This window comes from Myotis lucifugus, unplaced genomic scaffold (assembly GCF_000147115.1).
Source record: "Myotis lucifugus unplaced genomic scaffold, Myoluc2.0 scaffold_125, whole genome shotgun sequence".
In the NCBI taxonomy this organism is placed as follows: domain Eukaryota; kingdom Metazoa; phylum Chordata; class Mammalia; order Chiroptera; family Vespertilionidae; genus Myotis; species Myotis lucifugus.
Window position 1 is genome coordinate 303,301 of NW_005871173.1, and position 19,041 is coordinate 322,341.

Sequence of the window (19,041 nt, forward strand, 5' to 3'; positions counted from 1 at the left end):
GGGAAAGACAGAGAAACATCGATGTGAGAGAAATAAATTGATTGGTTGCCTCAGCACACACAATGACCAGGGCCACGGCCAGAGAGGAGCCTGCAACCAAGGTACATGGCCTTGACCAGAATCAAACCAGGGACCCTTCAGTTTATGGGCCAATATTCTATCCACTGAGCCAAACTTCCTGGGCCTTTGTGACTTTTGATGGATGTTTAGATAAAGAAGTGGTACTTATGTACAATGGAATACTACTCAGCCATATAAATGATGAAATATTGCCATTTGGGACAACATGGATAGAGCCTGACAGTAAAAGGCTAAGGGAAATGTCAGACAGCAGTCTAGAGCCACATAAGTTCACTCATACAGGCTGTCCCCAAAATGTATACACACTTTAACAGCTGAGAGCTCAATTTTGAAAATGAAATGAATTTTAATGAACACTGCCTTCATAATTTTTTAAAGTATGTGTATACATTTTTTGGAAACCCTATGTGTGGCATATAAAGCAGAGCAAAAAATGAACAAACGAAACAAAACAAAAACTCATGGAAGCAGACAATATGATGGTGGTTACCAGAGGGGAAATGGAGTTGGAGGGAGATGAAGGAGGTAAAAGGGGTTAAAGATATGGTAATGGAATTAGACTAGTCTTTGAGTGCCTAGCAAACAATGCATTCCCATATAATAAAAGGCTAACATGCAAATCAACTGAACGAAAGCTCACTATGACATGCACTGACCACCAAGGGCAGACGCTCAATGCAGGAGCTGCCCCCTGGTGGTCAGTGCGTTCCCACAGTGGGAGCACCGCTCAGTAGGAAGCCCAGCTCATGGTGGTGACCAGAGCCTCTCCTGCAGCCATGGCAGCACTAAGGATGTCCAACTGCTTAGGCTCCTGAACTGTGAGAGGGAGCAGGGTGGGCTGAGGAACCCCCAGGCCCCACCGAAGTGTACAAATTTCATGCACTGGGCCTCTAGTGTACAGATAATGTGTTATACAATTGTACACCAGAAACACATTTAATCTTATTAACCAATGTAACCCCTTTGAAGAAAAGAAGAATGGCCTGGCTGGTGAGATCTGTGGTTGGAAAATCTGATGTGACTCTCCCCCTTTCAAGGTGCAGAGATGGAAACCAAAAAGAATTCCCAGGTCCTCGTGCTCCTGATCCTTCTCAGCGTGCTCCTCTCACAAACACTGGCCGTGCCTGCTTTGGAAGCAGAAGCTCTGAGGTAAGTTCCCTTTCATTGAGAGAGCAGAACCTTCCGTCTCATCTAAATCAGAATTTTCTCCCCTATAGCAACTATCAGTCTGTTCTTTGTGTTTATGAATCTGATTATATTTTGTTTGTTAATTTATTTTATCCTCTAGATTCCTCATACAAGTGAAGTCATGTGGTATTTGTGTTTCTCTGACTGTAATTTTTTAAAAAATTAATTTAAAACAGGAATTTACTTTTTGTTGTTTTGGAAAACTCAGTTTTTTAAATTGTGAATTTTAATCAAATATTAGGTTGATATTTTATGATTTTTAATCTAATATCCTTTTTTAAACATCAGGTCAACATGATTAGTCCTTCATACATTGCCTACTGAAGTTGTATTCATACATAAGATTAGAAACCTCAAGTCCCCACTAACTTAAATAAATTTGAGTAGTCATTCAAAAATGGGCTGATTCTTTGGACTTGATCAATACAGATAAATATATCATACTAAGGGGAATCTTTGAAGCTGGGTTTTGAGATTTACAGAAATAAAAGTACTTGAGGAATGTTTCAGACAATTGATATTAAATATCAACAAATACTAAAGTGCTCTTAGTTTTCATATTGAATGTTAAAATATTTTCAGAATTTCTATCGTGTATAAAATATTTCTTCCTATAAAATTTAACTTCTCAAAGGGAAGATATTACCAAGGAAGTGTACATGGCTTAATGCTCTGATCAAATTGATCAGATTAGTCTTATCTATATATATATAAGACTAATATGCAAAGTGTCCCCTTGGGAGTTTGACCGGGAGATCTGGACTTCACTTGCTATGATGTGCACTGACCACCCAGGGGGGCATGGAAAAAAGTAAAGCCCCGGCCAACAGCAAGCAGCTGGGGAAGGGAGGCCCTGGTGGGCATCCAAATGGAAGGCCCCAGCTGGAAGCCAGGAGGCCCCGCTAGGCCCTGATCTCTGGCCAGGCCTAGGGACCCTACCAGTGCACAATTTCATGCACTGGGCCTCTAGTTCATGGATAAAAGTTGTATGGTATCATTTCCCGAGCTAAACAAAATTTTACTCCTAACACTGTCATAAACAATAGGAGCTATTGTCAATTATTCTACCCATCTTTTTTAAATGGGTGACATTTCCCAAGGTTTTGTGTGTCTCATTTAAAATGATTGTAAAAATATAAGTGTTTTTCCTGAGAAAGAGATTTATTATACTTGGTGACAGAATACCATTTGAAGGGAAAAATTGACTTGATCAAGTTTTAGTAAAAGGAGACCCTGACTGGTTGCAAATTGCGTTAGTCAAAAATGGCAGGTGAGTTCATTTTTAAGGAGTAGTATTTAAGAAAATGTACTTTTGAAATTTATTTTTTATTTTTATTTTTGTGTTTCCATGAAGCTTTTTCTCCAACGAAACACGTTTCCATGTGTCATGGTTTCATCCACCTCATTTATGGCAGCTTGTGCCCCTGTGCATGATTTTCATGCAGAGGCTGTAACATAGAAGAAGCCAAGATGAACTTACCACTCACTTGCATTCTGTTACACAAAATATCAACATCAGAGATTGCACCAATTCTAGGAAAACTTTCACCTTTAGAACTCCATGTTAGAGGAAGTGACATGTCTGTGCAAAGAAAGATGTCTAATGAGAAACACCGTTCATTCACAGAGCAATGGGTCAAGAGCAGCACTGAAGTATAGACACAGTCGCTCTCTACTGAAGGCAAAGAATAGAAGCTTCCTCATAAGGACAGAAAACTTGGTTGTTGGATGCTAGGTTCCTCTCTATACTTAGAGATTTTGCATGCAAAATAGTTGGGGGAAGAAATAGCAAAAAGTGTAATGAAGTTTTTGCTGAAATCAAGGTAGTTTCTTTTTTGTATATGTTTTGATTCTAAGTAGCAGAATAAATCATGAAATAGAAACTAATTTAAATATATTTTTTCCACCAATGTGTCTCAGAGAATTAGTTTTATAGATTTTGTCAGGGAGTATTATTTAACACTGACATATAATTCCAAAAAGGTATTTTTTTTATTTTGCAAAATTTTGGGTTGCAAATATAGAATATATTTTGATATAAATGATAAGAAAATATCTTTGATTAGGTTGTTAGGGAATCTCATTTTGGATTTGAGTTTACATGAAAGGCTTTCAAAATGAGCTGATTAATTTCTTTCTTACTCATTTAGACAAAATAACATTTAAAAATAATTTCTATAACAATGGTTATTCTGTCTTCCTTTTTTTTTTGGAATGTCAGACATGCTGATGGAGTTTCCACCAGTAGTCTCTTGGATCATTATTCTCCCAAAGAGTACCCGGAGTCCCTTATTGAAAAACGAGAGAGGTAAAGAGAATTTATTTTTCTTATGGAACACATTATGATTAATTTGAAAATTATATTTTCAATGTAAATGATTCATTTCCTATTTTGCAATTTGATAATGCTTGGTCATCTTTAATTTGCTTGGACACACCCGGCCTATGCATAAGGAAATAAGACTGTGGAGTCATGAAATGCTCACTGGCTTCTCACACACTTATATTATCTTGGTAGCACATATTTGTAAATCTACAATCCAGTTGAAGTCGACATAGTAAAAACAAAATGAGGCAGAGTATAAAGTAAAGCATATTTTAACTTAAACCATGGTACTTGTTTTTAACTTTCCTGCTCAAGCCAAGCATTGGAAGATGCTTTTTTAAAAAACAGCCAATAGCTGAATATAGAGGTGGCATCATTCATGTGGCAAAGCTTCTAAAGAAGCATTTATTTTTAAAGAATATTTTCTCCCAGTGGAAGAACACAACTGCAAATAATTCCATATATATATATATATATATATATATATATATATATATATATAACAAAGCATTTGCTCAATTAATACAGATTGTGTCTTCAACATCATAGAAAATGTCTAATGTGTTGGATTATTCCTCTTTTCCCAATTTTAGGTTTAGGGGTATGTTTGTTTTAGTATAATTGTGACAGAAAATGAGTGGGTTATTGGAATTCCGTTTTAGCTGACACCAAGAAATCTAGGAATTTTGGCATATATATCATTTTTTTTAATAAAACAACATTGTTTGCTTTCCCTCAATTTTCTTAGCAATGACATCTCCGAAGACCAGGGACCAAATAAACGCCACACAGATACAATATTGACTGAGGAGTTATCCAGACTTCTAAAACAGCCGGCTGTGAAGGAATACCTGAAGGGAGTGCTTGAGAGAACCAGGTAAAGAAACAGATACCTTGCTATATTCAGAAATTGTAAGTGACTTTCAAAATAAAAGCTACATTTGGAGCCTTACCTATCTCTCTACCTCACTATCTATACTCTGAAGCAGTAATTCTCAGCCTTAGCTGCCACTAGACAACCCTGAAGAATTTTTAAAATATGGTATTTGGGCCCTACCCAAAGCCCACCACCAGGAAATTAGGGCCTCTATAGATATGGTCTAGACCAGGGTACTTCATATGCCTTCCCAGTTGGCTCTACTGTGTATCCAAGGGGGAAAAAATAACAATACAGGCATCTTTGAATCTGGAAGCAAGAAGCATCGATCAGACCGTCAAACCTCAGAGGGAAGGCAAGGGAGGGTGGAGGTAAAAGGGAGAGATCAACCAAAGGACTTGTATGCATGCATATAAGCCAACCAAATGGACACAGACAACAGGGGGGTGAGGGAATGAATGGAGGCTGTTGGGGGGGGGGCAATGGGGAGATAAAAACACATATGTAATACCATAATCAATAAATATTAAAAAAAAGTTGTTTTGAAGATGAAAAAAATTAAAAAGAGCTGGTTTTTAACCATGGAAAGCCCTGTCAACTAGCAATTTGGTATCACATGGAAATCCAAATATGAGCATTTTAACTCTCTTATCTTACCAATTAGCTCTGAGTTATTTTGTCTTCTGAGATTCTTTAAGGCCTATGTCTGTCTGAGGTGTGTGGATATTGGAGCACAATAAACAGGAAGTGGGTTGCTCACTCTTTTATGCTGATTATTATAGTGTAGATGGTGAGTGTTAGAACAATTCTGCTTGGGTGAGAACAGACAAAATGACTGTCTTTGTCCACTAGATTATGTAAGGATAAGTTAAGCTCCTTTAAAGTTAAAAAGCTAATAATAGTTAATAACTAACATCATAGATAATTATTTATCCCCCAGAGAACTTCACAGAGCACAGACAATGGCATAGGTTACACATCATCATTCCTTTAGAGGTTTTCTCATCTAAGACCCTTCACAAACACAATTTTCTCTTCTTGGTCTGCAGAGCTGGGGCAAAACCTCAATGATTCAAAGAAACTTTGGAACAAAGCCGATGATAAGTTTTTAGTGGTGAGTATATCTGTGCATTCTTATCATAGTCATCCAGGCATCATCCAGCTATTTTCGTAGTTAAGAGTCGCTGGGTAAGAAATATCTTAGATCTGTCCACAGTGAGACCTCATGTAAGAATGACACTCTGACATGTAGTGAACTGTGGACCAGTAAATGGCTTCAAATGATTCTTGCAGGTTTCTGAATACAGACAGGAGAAAAACCACATGACTAAACCGTTTTTTATTTGCTAGTTTACTCAGACATATACCTACCCTACCCTCTGTCCAGTCATAAAATGGAGAAGAGTGATCCACACCACATAGTGAGAACTGGCTTTAGTATTGAGGTCAAGCCAGGCTGCTCATATTGCTTTAAGAATTCATCTGATGATCAACTGCTAGCATCTTATTTAGTACTAGAGGCTCGAAGCATGAAATTTGTGCAAGGGGCTCGGCCCTCACAGTCACAGCGGCTTGCCTCGGTGGCTTGCCTCAGCCTGGCAGTGACAGCTTCATCCGGAAGGACATCTGGAAGGTTGTTTGGCTGTCCAGTCCAATCAACATATTATGCTTTTATTGTTATAGACTGGAGGCCTGGTGCATGAAATCATGCATTGGGCAAGAGGGGTGGGGGTTCCTCAGCCTGGTCTACACGCTTTTGCAATTCGGGACCCCTCAGGGGATGTCTGACTCACAATCTAGGACCACTGGTTCCTAACTGCTTGCTCGCCTGCCTGCCTGCCTGCCTGCCTGAGCGCCCCTAACCCCTCTGGCTAGCTTCCTGGTTGCCCCAAACTGCCTCTGCCTGCCTACCTGATCACCCCTAACCATTCTGCCTGCCTGCCTGATTGCTCCTAACTACTCGCCTGTCTACCTTATTGCCCCTAACTGCCTATGCCTCAGCACCCACCACCACAGCTTCATCTGGAAGGACATCAGGAAGGACTTCCAGAAGGTCATTTCCCTGTCCAGTCTAATTAGCATATTACACTTTTATTATTATAGATAAGTACATGGAAATGGCACCAATTTATAGCAAGGCTTGTTATTGTGAAAATCCCAAGGTACTCTGGGTTGAATTGTCCTCCTTGAAACATACCAATTTCTGACAGCAAAAATGAAGTTCAGCTTCTTTTACCTATAAAGTGTGAAGGTACTATGATTGCAATAGTAGTCACTATAAAAGATTTTTTGAACAGAGAAGACACAAACAATTTTTTCTCTCTGTTTAGTGATAAACTTGTTATCACAAATGCTTTTATATATACACATCATATTTCTCTTCCGAGAACATCAATGTTATATAATTCATAAAATATATTTGTGATGATACTTGGCTTAGTAAAATTTTATGTTATCACCATATCAGAGATTATCAAATTAGTCTCAAATGGCTCCAAGGGAAATATTTTTGGTTTTGTGGTCTATATGGTTTCTGCTAAAAATATTCAAATTTGCTATTATAATATGAAAGCAGCCAAAAATAATATGTAAAAGGAATGGGAGTAGCTTTGTTAAAATAAAACTTTATTTATAAGACTTTAAGGTAGGGTAGACTAAAACCCTGAAAGGGTTGAGAAGATTAAAGGAGACCCAGCCTCAGAATGAGTATAATTCATTGTCCAACTTCAGTCCTGGTTTTCATGAGCGTCCTCAGTAGTAGGCAGGGTGTCTGGGAAGACACCTGCACAATTGGTGACTTGTGTCCACTGATTACCCTTCACTTCTAAGGGACATGCATGGTCAAGGGGGTGGCACATGCCCACTCAAGGTCATAGATGGATAGTTCAGAGCAATGTGTCCCTTTGTCACAAAATCTTAATCCCATGTGGCTTTTTGTAAAACTGTTTATAAGAAGAAGGCCCTCCATTACATAACATAGCACAGCAGACACTAAAACATGGAAGAGGACTAATCACTGAGTCTTATGTAAATTGAAAGATTATCTAGGAGATTACAGCTTCCATTCTTTTTGTTTAATATGTAGTTTTGGACAAGTTCTTTTTCAGAAGAAATCTTGTGGGTCAGCCATTGGTGAAAATTACAAATAGGGAATTAGTGACTGGAATTAGTGTACAGGGCCCCTTCCCATCCCAGCGCCTTTCTGCCCATCAGTCCTTTGGAAGATGCGCTCCTGATATCCCACCACATGCTCTCCTGTCACCGGCTGTGGACAAGGTGCTAGGACAAATAGATGTTTACCAATTGAGTGGATAAAAGAATGAAATTAACATGCTGTCAATGTAAATATTTATATGCTTATATACCAATTCTTTCTTTTTCAGAATTATAGAAGAAAAATGATTAGATGAACTAACTGTAGTTTGATTTCTATGCAAGTAATTCAAGAAAACATCATAAAATAAAATAAAATAAAATGCTATGTTGTGCATGTTGTAATTTATGCTAGTCTAATATATAACCATTATGCTTACATTGCAGATATTTGTGAATTCTTAAATTTGTCTTTAACTAAGGAAAACCTTGGAATTCATATGCTGTGTACAATTTCTACCAAAACATATTTAATGATAAAAGTTCCAGGCTATTTCCAAGTATATGAGGATTTTTGGAAGTGTAGTCACTGAGAAAAATTGATCTGTTTCTGTATAGAGCTTCCTTAACTATTCGGATAGTACAGCTGATAATCAGTGTGTCCAAATTTAACTGTTCAGCAGATAGAATTCTGTGACAAATTAATCTCAAAATGTCTTAGTGATCCCTTTCTCAGTGATTAGAGTAATGGCCCATGCACTGAAGGGTCTCCGGTTCAATTCCAGGTCAAGGACAAGTTCCTGGGTTGCAGGTTCAATTCCAAGCTTCAGTCTCTCTCTCTCTCTCTCTCTCTCCTCTCTCTATCTGTCTCTCTCTCCCACATCTATCTGTCTCTCTCTCCCACATCCCTCAATACTTTCTCTCTAAGAATCAATGGGAAAAATATGGTGTTTATTTGGTTTATTTTTATTTGAGGCTATGGGTCGTATATTCTTACCCAAAACATAATGAAATGATAGAGAAAATGAGAATCAGGAAGACCCAAACCTTTATTGAAGAATCATTATCATCACAGCACAAAGCTTCTTCACTCTGAACTGATAAATTTGAAAACATGGCTGTATACTGAGTGTACTCGTTAATAATGCAGATTTTTTCAATAAATGGAGTTACACATAGGTTGATATATATGCGATTTGATATGTATGCTATTTTGTATTGACAAGCTTCAAAACCTTGTAAAGGTGTCCCAAAATTCATGCAAGAAGTAATTTTGATAGAAAACACAGGTTTATAATTAAAATTGTAAATTTCTTATTGATTCATAAAGCATACAGTATAGGGTTATGTATGGAATAGCATTTTGGGTAAATGGCCTCCACAGCTTTGCTGGCACAAAAAAACTGGATTATCATGTCGCGATAGCAAGCACCATTAACTGTTATTGCCTGAGCAGCCGCATTTTCAAAGAAGAATGGTCCAATGATGCCTCCAGACCCAAATCCACACCAAACAGTGACACGTTGTGGATGCATTTGTTTCTCAACAATCACTTGTGGATTTTCTGATCCCAAATGCGACATTTTTGTTGATTAACCAAGCCATCAAGATGAAAATGAGCCTCATCGAAATTCAGCCACATTTATGCAAAACGGTCATGGAAATTTTCAACAAAAGAGTGCCTGTATGCCAGCAAAGCCGTGGAGGCCATTTACCTGAAGTGCTATTCCATACATAACCCTATACTGTATACTTTATGAATCAATAAACAAATTACAATTTTTCATTATAAACCTGTGTTTTCAATCAAAATTACTTCTTGCGTGAATTTTGGGACAAACTTTTTGTCAAATTTTCTGAAGGTATTAACATCATAGATATTTCTACACTTAAAAATGATAAATTTCATGCCAAGATAAAAAAGAGCATTGCTGGAAGTTTTAATTCTTTACTTTATTTTGAAGAAAAGTGATGTTGAAATTTATTATATACTTCGAGAGGCTTGTGGTAAACATATTCCATCTCAAAATACTTGTGAATACTGGTTTAAATGTTTTAAATGTGATGATTTCGATGTGAAACACAAAGAACATCCAGGTAAACCGAAAATGTATGAAGACCAACAATTACAAGCATTATTGGATGAAGATGCATGTCAAGCTAAAAAACAACTTGCAGAAAGATTAAACGTTGCTCAGCAAACAATTTCCGATCATTTACACGCAATGGAAAAGATTTTAAAGGAAGGAAAATGGGTGCCACATCAACTGAACAAAAGACAAATGGAAAACCAAAAAGTCATCAGTAAAATGTTGCTTCAACGACATGAAAGAAAGTGTTTTTTGCATCAAATTGTGACTGGCGATGAAAAGTGGATTTTTTCTGAGAATCCCAGATGCACAAAATCATGGGTTGATCCAGGTCAACCATCAACATCGACTACAAGGCCAAATTGCTTTGGGAAGAAGACAATGCTCTGTGTTTGGTGGATCAAGAAGGTGTGGTGTATTATGAGCTTCTACAACCAGGTGAAACCGTTAATACTAATCGCTACTGACAACAAATAATCAATTTGAACCATGCTTTGATCATGAAAGAATCAGAACATGCCAGAAGGCTCGGCAAAGTAAATTTGCTTTAGGATGATGCACCATCACACACTTCAAACCCAGTTAAAGACACATTAAAAGATCTTGCCTGGAAAGTATTAACCCACCCGCTGTATTCACCAGACCTTGCTCCTTCAGATTACCACTTGTTTCAATCAATGGCACACGCACTTTCTGAGCAGTACTTCAAAACATATGAAGAAGTGGAAAATTGGGTCTCTGAATGGTTTGCCTCAAAACAAGAAAAGTTCTATTGGGACGGTATCCACAAATTACCTGAAAGATGGGGGAAATGTGTAGCTAGCGATGGACATTACTTTCAATAAAGCACTTTTGATGTTTCTCTTGAAATTATCATGTTTTCTTTTATTACAAAATTCGCCATTATTAACTGGTACACCTAATAAGGAGAGACTAATCTAGATTGACCAGTAATTTCTAGTAATCACCAGTTCTACTAGTCTAGAAGTACAAGTTGAAGTGAATTGACTAATTTCATCTTTTGTTCATATCTGATATCAAAAATGACTAAATATTTGAAGAATGACTTTTCTATGCAAAGCACTGCTAAGAAAACAGAAAAAATCCCAGTGTTATGTACACAAAAGGAGCCTCTAAGATCAAATGGTAGCAAGATAATATTGCAATTTGAAGTGAATCTAAAGAATATTAATTGTATTTTATTAAGAAATCTTTTCCATTTATTCCCTATTTTTTCAAGAAATATTTATTGAATGACTCTGATGTGCAGTGTAGAAACCAGAGAGTTGAGTGTTTGGCCAGAGGGCACAGCTGGTTCCAGCGAGGGAACAGTCCTGGTGCATCAGGACAGCAAGGAAGCCAGTGTGGCCCTAGCACTGTGCACTAGATGAGGGCAGAGTTGAGGATGAGCTCAGAGATGTTACCATGTTCTGGACCTTGATGGGTCTCATGGACCTCCAGGAGGACTTGAGGACTGAGATGCGAAGATGATGCAGAGTTTGGGACAATGGTGTTATAATATCTGAACTACATTGTGGTTGAATGATTCTGGCTTCTATATTGCAAATTGAGGGAAGGGTCTAAAGGGAGGAAGCAGGTAGACAAAGAAGGTGGCTCCTGCTGTAAACCAGGTGAAAGATGGTGGTGGCTACCGGGGCACAGACTGCACATGGTGTCAAGTGGAACGTGAATATGTCAAAGATTTTCCTTATAGATGAAATATATGAACGAAAAAAGTCCAGCAGGTTTCCATGGTAGATCAGCTGAAAAACTTGAAGGGAGCCATTGCAGATAAGTGAGAGGGAAAAGAAGGGAGGAAGGAGGTTCCAGAGCACAGTTAGCTCAGATTTGGACATTTTAAAGCTGAGGCTGAATGGAGTTGGAGATATATGTGGGAATTTCTGAGGTGATGCTGGCTGGAGGTAAGCAGTTGGTAGACTTCAGTATATAAATGAGACTTAACGGCAAAGTCATGAGATCACTAAAGGATGAAATGTAGCTAAAGTAAAATCTCAACACCTGCTCCCTGGGTGTGCTCATTTACTTGGGCGGCCATAACAATTTCTGCAGACTCAGGGGTTAAACAACAGAAATATATTGTCTCACAGATCTAGAGGCAGAAGTCTGAGCTCAGGGGGTCTGCAGGGTTGCTTCCTTCTGAGGACTGGGAGGGAGAATAACATCCATGCCTCGCCCTGACTCTGACACTTTGCTGGCAACTCTGGGGCTTGTAAAAGCGTAACCTCAATTTCTTCTTCAGCTTAGCACAGTGTTGTCCCTGTTTGTATGTGTGTGTTTGTCTCTCTGTGTGTGTGTCTCCAAACTTCCCTTTTGTAGGACTTGAAACATATTGGATTAGTGCTCATGCTAATGACCTCAATTTAACTTGGTTATGGCTCTAACCACATCTCAAAATAAGGTTACTATCTGATGTAATGGGGTTAGAACTACCCCATATAAACTAGGGGTAGAGTGGTGACACAATTCAACTCACAGTACTGAGACATCCAACATTAGTAATGTGGCATGTTGACGAGAAAATGTAAAATCGATTAAAGAAGAAGGTAATGAAACAGGAGAAAAATAGGAAGTGAAAAGTTCTGAAAAACACAACACAAAATAAGGAAAGTTTCTCAGAAAAGATGGCATCATTACAAGTTTATATATAGCTGCTGTGTAAAATAATATTCACGAATTGATTTCTGAAATGAGTGTTAGTGAAGAACCTTCTATGTGCTCATCACTGTTCTATCATCTGATGATATAACAGTGAAAAAACCTACAAAACTTCTGGCCCATTTGGAGCTTAAATTCTATTGAGGGAAGTATATAATAAACAAACTAGTTAAGGAAAATATATATTGTGTCAGAAAATGATAAGTGCTAAGAAGAAACATTAATTTTGATATAGTCCCATTTGTTTATTTTCCCTTTAGTTTCCATTGCCCTAGGAGCTGTGTCAGTGAAGAAATTTCTTCGGCGTATATCTGAGATTTTGCTGCCTGTGGATTCCTCTAATATTCTTATGGTTTCCCATCTTACGTTTAAGTCCTTTATCCATTTTGAGTTTATTTTTGTGTATGGTGTAAGTTGGTGGTCTAGTTTCATTTTTTTTTCATGTGTCTGACCAAATTTCCCAGTACCATTTTTTTTAAGAGACTGTCTTGACTCCATTGTATGTTCTTGCCTCCTTTGTCAAATATTAATTGAGCATAGTGGTTTGGGTCGATTTCTGGGTTCTCTATTCTATTCCATTGATCTATATGTCTGTTCTTGTGCCAGTACCAGGCAGTTTTGAGAAGAGTGGCTTTGTAATACAGCTTGATATCAGGCATTGAGATCCCTCCTACTTTGTTCTTCTTTCTCAGGATTGCAGCAGCTATTCGGGTTTTATTCCAGATAAATTTTTGGAGAGTTCTTTCTAGATCTGTGAAATATGCTGTTGGTATTTTAGTGGGGAGTGCATTGAATCTATAGATTGCTTTGGTTAGTGTGGACATTTTGATGATGTTGATTCTACCAATCCATGAATACGGTATGTTCTTCCATCTGTTTATGTGTCCTCTATCTCTTTTTTCAATGTCCTGTAGTTTTCTCAGTAGAGGTCTTTTACCTCCTTGGTTAAGTTTATTCCTAGGTATCTTAATTTTTTGGTGCATTGGTAAATGGGATTTTTTTTTTAATTTCTCTTTCTGTAAGTTCACTATTGGCATATAAAAATGCCATAGATTTCTTGGCGTTACTTTTTATCCTGCTACGTTGCCAAATTCATTTATTAGGTTTAATAATTTTTGGTGGAGTCTTTAAGGTTTTCTAAGTATAGTATCATGTCATCTGCGAATAAAAAGCTTCTGCACAGCAAAAGAAACCATCAACAAAACAACAAGAAAACCCACTGCATGGGCGAACATATTTGCCAATGATATCTCCAATAAAGCTTTAATCTCCAACATTTATAGGGAACTCATACGACTTAACAAAAGGAAGATAAACAACCCAATCAAAAAATGGGCAACTGACCTAAATAGACACTATTTGAAAGAGGCCATACATAAGGCTGAGAGACATATAAAAACATGCTCAAAGTCACTAATCATCCGAGAGATGCAAATCAAAATGACAATGAGGTACCATCTCACACCTGTCAGAATGGCTATCATCAACAAATCAACAAATGATAAATGCTGGTGAGGATGCGGAGAAAAATGAACCTTTGTTCACTGCTGGTGGGAATGCAAACTGGTGTAGCCATTGTGGAGAACAGTATGGAGTTTCCTCAAAGAACTAAAAATGGAACTTCCATTTGACCCTGTGATTCCACTTCTAGGAATATATCCCAAGAAACCAGAAACACCAATCAGAAAGGATATTTGCATCCCTATGTTCATAGCACAATTTACAATAGCTAAGATTTGGAATCAGCCTAAGTGCCCATCAGTAGATGAATGGATTAAAAAACTTTGGCACATCTACACAATGGAATACTACGCTGCTGTAAAAAGGAAGGAACTGCTACCATTTGCAACAGCATGGATGGAGCGGGAGAGCATTATGCTAAGTGAAATAAGTCAGTCAGAGAAGGATAAATATCACATGCTCTCACTCATTTGTGGATTATAATGAACAACATAAACCAATGAACAAAAACAGATGTAGAGACAGAGAAGCAACGATCAGATGCTCAAAACTCAGAGGGAAGGTAGGTGAGGGTGGGGGTGAGGGAGAAAGATCAACCAAAGGACTTGTATGCATGCATATAAGCTTAAGTGATGCATGTGGACAACAGGGGGTGAGGGTGAGGGCAGGATTGGGGGCTGAGCGGACATTGGGGGGATAAAGACACATTTGTAATATCTTATTCAAAAAAGGGGGAAAAAAGAAGAGACATTAATGCTGGGAAAGAGGATATTACCTGCTCAAAAATATTTTAAAATTTCGATGAGTTTCCTAGCAAAGACCTCATAAGAAGTGAATTACTGAGAAAATCTATGAAAAGATTATTCTCGACTGAAGAATTTCCAGATGGAAAGCCCTTAGTTTGACGCACATATCAGAGGCCAATTTGACTGAAGTGGAGAGAATGATTAAATTACAAGGGCTTGGATGGCATGCATAAATGTCTAAGCTTTGACAAATGAACCAGGAGGTCATAGTTGTATTTCTCTTCAGGGCACATGCCCAGGTTGCAGACTAGATTCTCAATGTGCCCTCTGCATGAGGCAGCCAATGAATGATTCTCATCTTTGATGTTTCTATCTCTCTCTCCCCCATTTTTCCTCTCTGAAATCAATAAAAATATTTTTAATAATTAAAGAATGTACATAATATAAGAGATATTAGAAAGAGCTAGGGCACAGGATCATCATAGGTCAGAGCAAATCATTGCCTTTTATTTTGAATGAGATAGGAGGGAATTAACAGAAAAGATTTTGATCATTGACTTTCAGAATAATAGAACTGGTTGAATGATGTGGGTGAGAGTTGCTTTGGAATGGGCCTAAAAGAATGGGAAGAGCAATCGACACTCTGATATGAACAATCCCTTTAAGTATTTTCCTACCTTGGAAAGCAAAGAAAGGGAGGGGGCTTCAGGTGGAGAAAAGGGATATAAAGTAGTTTGTTTTTATATGGGAGAAATATCAAAAACATGTTTGCATGCTGGCAGGAAAGATCCAAAAAGGAAAATCTGGTGATGCTGTAAATCAGTGGTTCCCAAACTTATTTGGCCTACTGCCCCCTTTCCAGAAAAAATATTATTCAGCGCCCCCTAGAAATTAATTTTTTAAAAATTTTAATAGCAATTAAACAGAAAGATATATCTATTAATGTTTCTACCTTTTTTCGTAAAATATAGTAAAGAAAGGTGTAAATTAGAAACATTGAAATTTGAAATTATGAAACTATTTATTGAACTCAGAATAGAAAGGTAATACAAAAAAAGTTAAAACAAATGCACCTGTGGCCATCACCGCCCCCCTGGATCGCCGCAGCGCCCACCAGGGGGTGGTAGCGCTCACTTTGGGAATCACTGCTGTAAATAAAGGAAGATTTGCTTGAGAGATATCCCTGAGAAATAAGAGGAAATGGAGGATAACCAGGGAGATGGCTTGACATTTAAATGATGCAAGCACTCTTCAACCAAAGTAAGAGGAAGAGTGTTTGGGCCAAAGGTGTTTGGATGGACTTATGAATGAGTAGAAGCTGATGGAATTCCTCTTTTTTATTTTATTTTCTCTTTATTGATTAAGGTATTATATATGTGTCCTTATCACCTCATTGCCACCCATACTCCCCACTCATGCCTTTACCCCACCTCCCACCCCCCGGTGTCTCTGTCCATTGGTTAGACTTATATGCATGCATACAAGTGCTTTGGTTGATCTCTCTCCCTCATTTCTACCCTCCCCTGCCTTCCTTCTGAGGTTCCATGGTCTGATTAATGCTTCTCCGTCTCTGCATGTTTTTGTTCATCAGTTGATATTGTTCATTATATTGCACAAATGAGTGAGATCATGTGATATTTATCTTTCTCTGACGGGCTTATGTCCCTTACCAGAATGCTCTCCAAACTTGCTCAAATTCACTCATCTTCCAGAGATGCAAATCAAAAAGACAATGCTGTACCATCTCACACCTGTCAGAATGGCTCTCATCAACAAATCAATAAATAACAAGTGCTGGCGAGGATGCAGAGAAAAAGGAACACTCTTGCACTACTGGTGAGAATGCAGACTGGTGCGGCCACAGTGGAGAACAGTGTGGAGTTTACTCAAAAAACTAAAAATGTTACTCCCATTTGACCCAGTGATCCCACTTCTAGGAATATATCTCAAGAAACTAGAAACACCAATCAGAAAGGATGTATGGAATTCCTCTTTAGATGGCATCCATTTTCACAGTGAAATAGGTAAGAGTAAGGAAAACTGAGGAGTATTGGAGATATGGGAAAAGTTTTTAAAACACCAATAGTTGATAAGATGACTTGAAAAGAAATGAACTAGAAAAAGTATTTTACTGATATGAAAAATTCAGTGATGAGTAAGATGATTTGGCAATCTGGCTCACTTTACATATTCTGTGAACATTTTATTTGAAAGTTTAATGAAAGCAAAAGGGCTTTTTCAGAAATATTCCCAGAATATATCTTGTGATTCCAGAACATTCTACGAATACAACATGTCCACATAGGGAATTTTGGAGGGTGCATAATTGATTTTTAAGAATCACTACCTAGTAATCATGTAGCAGTTGGTGTCATGTGAGAAGGAACCTGCAAAAGAAAGATGGTATGTAGGCCATTAACATCATCCAAGGACATCAGAGGGGTGGCAGTGGAAGAGCGTTCCTTGTCCCCTCTCCCTGAAATTTCAACAAGTTAACCAACTATAATTCAACAACAACAAAAAATCCCTTGTCAACACGTATGCACGCCTGAGAGACCCACATATTGGAACATCTAAAGTTGGCCCCCGGGAATAACCTGGACAATGAGAAGTGAGGAAAGCACAGACTGCAAGCAGATGCAACCCTGCAGCTAAGAAATGATGGCTCAGAGGCAGGGAGAGGGGAGAGACTGGCTGTAGCAGGCACTTCCTTTGATCAGGAGGAACAGAGAGCTGTGGGTGGGGTCAACTCAGCAGGGCAAGCAGTGAAGGAGCCAAGTGTCCATGAGTAGATGAGAGGATAAAAACCTGTGGTATATCTACACAGTGGAACATTATTTAGCCAAAAAAAAAAAACCACAAAAAAAAATCGAAGAAATCTTACTATTTACAACATGGATGGACCTAGAAAATTATTTCTATCATGAGAAATCCCACAGAAGTTAATATTACTGGTTATCATTTCTGGAAAGAAATAAAATGACCAGATATCCAAACTCACTTTTAGAATATTTTTAATGATTCCTACAAGGTAATGTGCCGCTGGGCTCATGGTTTGACCAAGTTTGTGGCTATATGCTGACACAAAAGAAAGAAGATTTCCTATGGATATTGTATGAGGGGCTGCAACAGGACATGAGAGCCAGTGTGGAGAGGAGCAGCCAATGCTTGGGCATGAAGCTAAGCTCAGAGCTGACCTCAGTCCTCAGGAATATACCTTCCCAGCCAGGAGAGATAATAAAAAGAGCAATTCCTCTCTAACAACTGATACCTATATAGACACAACCAAAGTATGTTTTATGGGAAAAGGAATCACTGGGGACTGGGAAAGTCAATTCACAGTAACCCAGAGGGAAGCCTTTGATAATGTTTCTGAGGAGAAGATGGCCAGACTTCTTCTTGGCCTCTTCCCATGGGAATAATGGGCTCCTCTCTCTAAATCTGATGTAAATGCTGAATTTCCTCATGTTCTTGTGTTCATGCCTGCTCATGCAAAGCAGACTGGGCACTAGAATCCACTATGGAATTAACTAACAATAAGAAGGGTCCTTAGTAACTGAAGGCCATGCCACCTTCAAACAGTTATGTAATCGCTCAAATGTACAAACTAATAAAAGCACAATATTTTATTCAAAAAATAAATAAGTAAAAAGAAAATTCACATTTGTATTTCATGAGTTTAATACTAAAATATTCAAGATATATGCAACTATGTATTTTTATGGTTCTTTATTTGAAGCATCCTACTTTATTTGGTTAAAGGATCTCTATTTGCATCCATTTCCTTGAAAGAAATGAAGAAACAATTGTATGAAAACTAATGTGTGAATAAAGAGTGAATCTGGAGATGGTGCTATGATACCTTTGTAAAATTCAGTTTGATTTTTAGTTTAAGTTTAGTTTGGTTTAGTTTAAAGGAAACATGATTTCATTATTTAGTTGTTTTATTTATCCAGAGACAATAAAATGGAATTATTTCTCTTTATTTTTGTGTTTTATTACTAAAATGGGAAATATTAGATTTGCCACTGGAAAAATCCACTATATTTACTCTTTGTGAATGCTAAGTGCTCCCTTAGATGAAATAATAGTCAGATTTGTGTCTATTTTCCTTTTTTTTGCCTGTCATGCAGCATCAGTTTTTCTGTGACTCTTAACCAACTTACTTTGCTGTGGATGGTCTTAAATAAAATTGCTGCACTGAGAACTGGGTGATAAAGGGGTAAAGATAAACATTTCAACACGAGAATCATTTCAACCACTTCTTTGTAATAGTCAGGTAAAATGAAGATGTCCTGGAATTAAGCCACAGCAACCTAGGATTAAGACAGAGCTGTCATTGGGAAAACAAATTTTCAGCCATTTTTAAATTTAAATTATTTAAATTTTCTTATAAATGTATTATAAAATATGATTAGGCATAGAAGGATAATCTGTTACTGGATCAGTCTGCTGTGAACCCAGCAAATGGATACCATAACTAGAAATAAAGTGGGTATAAAA

General features: G+C 37.8%; 1 pseudogene; it reads left to right on the forward strand.

The window, feature by feature from the left end:
* Window positions 1-542: 542 nt before the first annotated feature.
* LOC102417199 lies at window positions 543-17,960 on the forward strand (annotated as a pseudogene).
* Window positions 17,961-19,041: the final 1,081 nt, after the last annotated feature.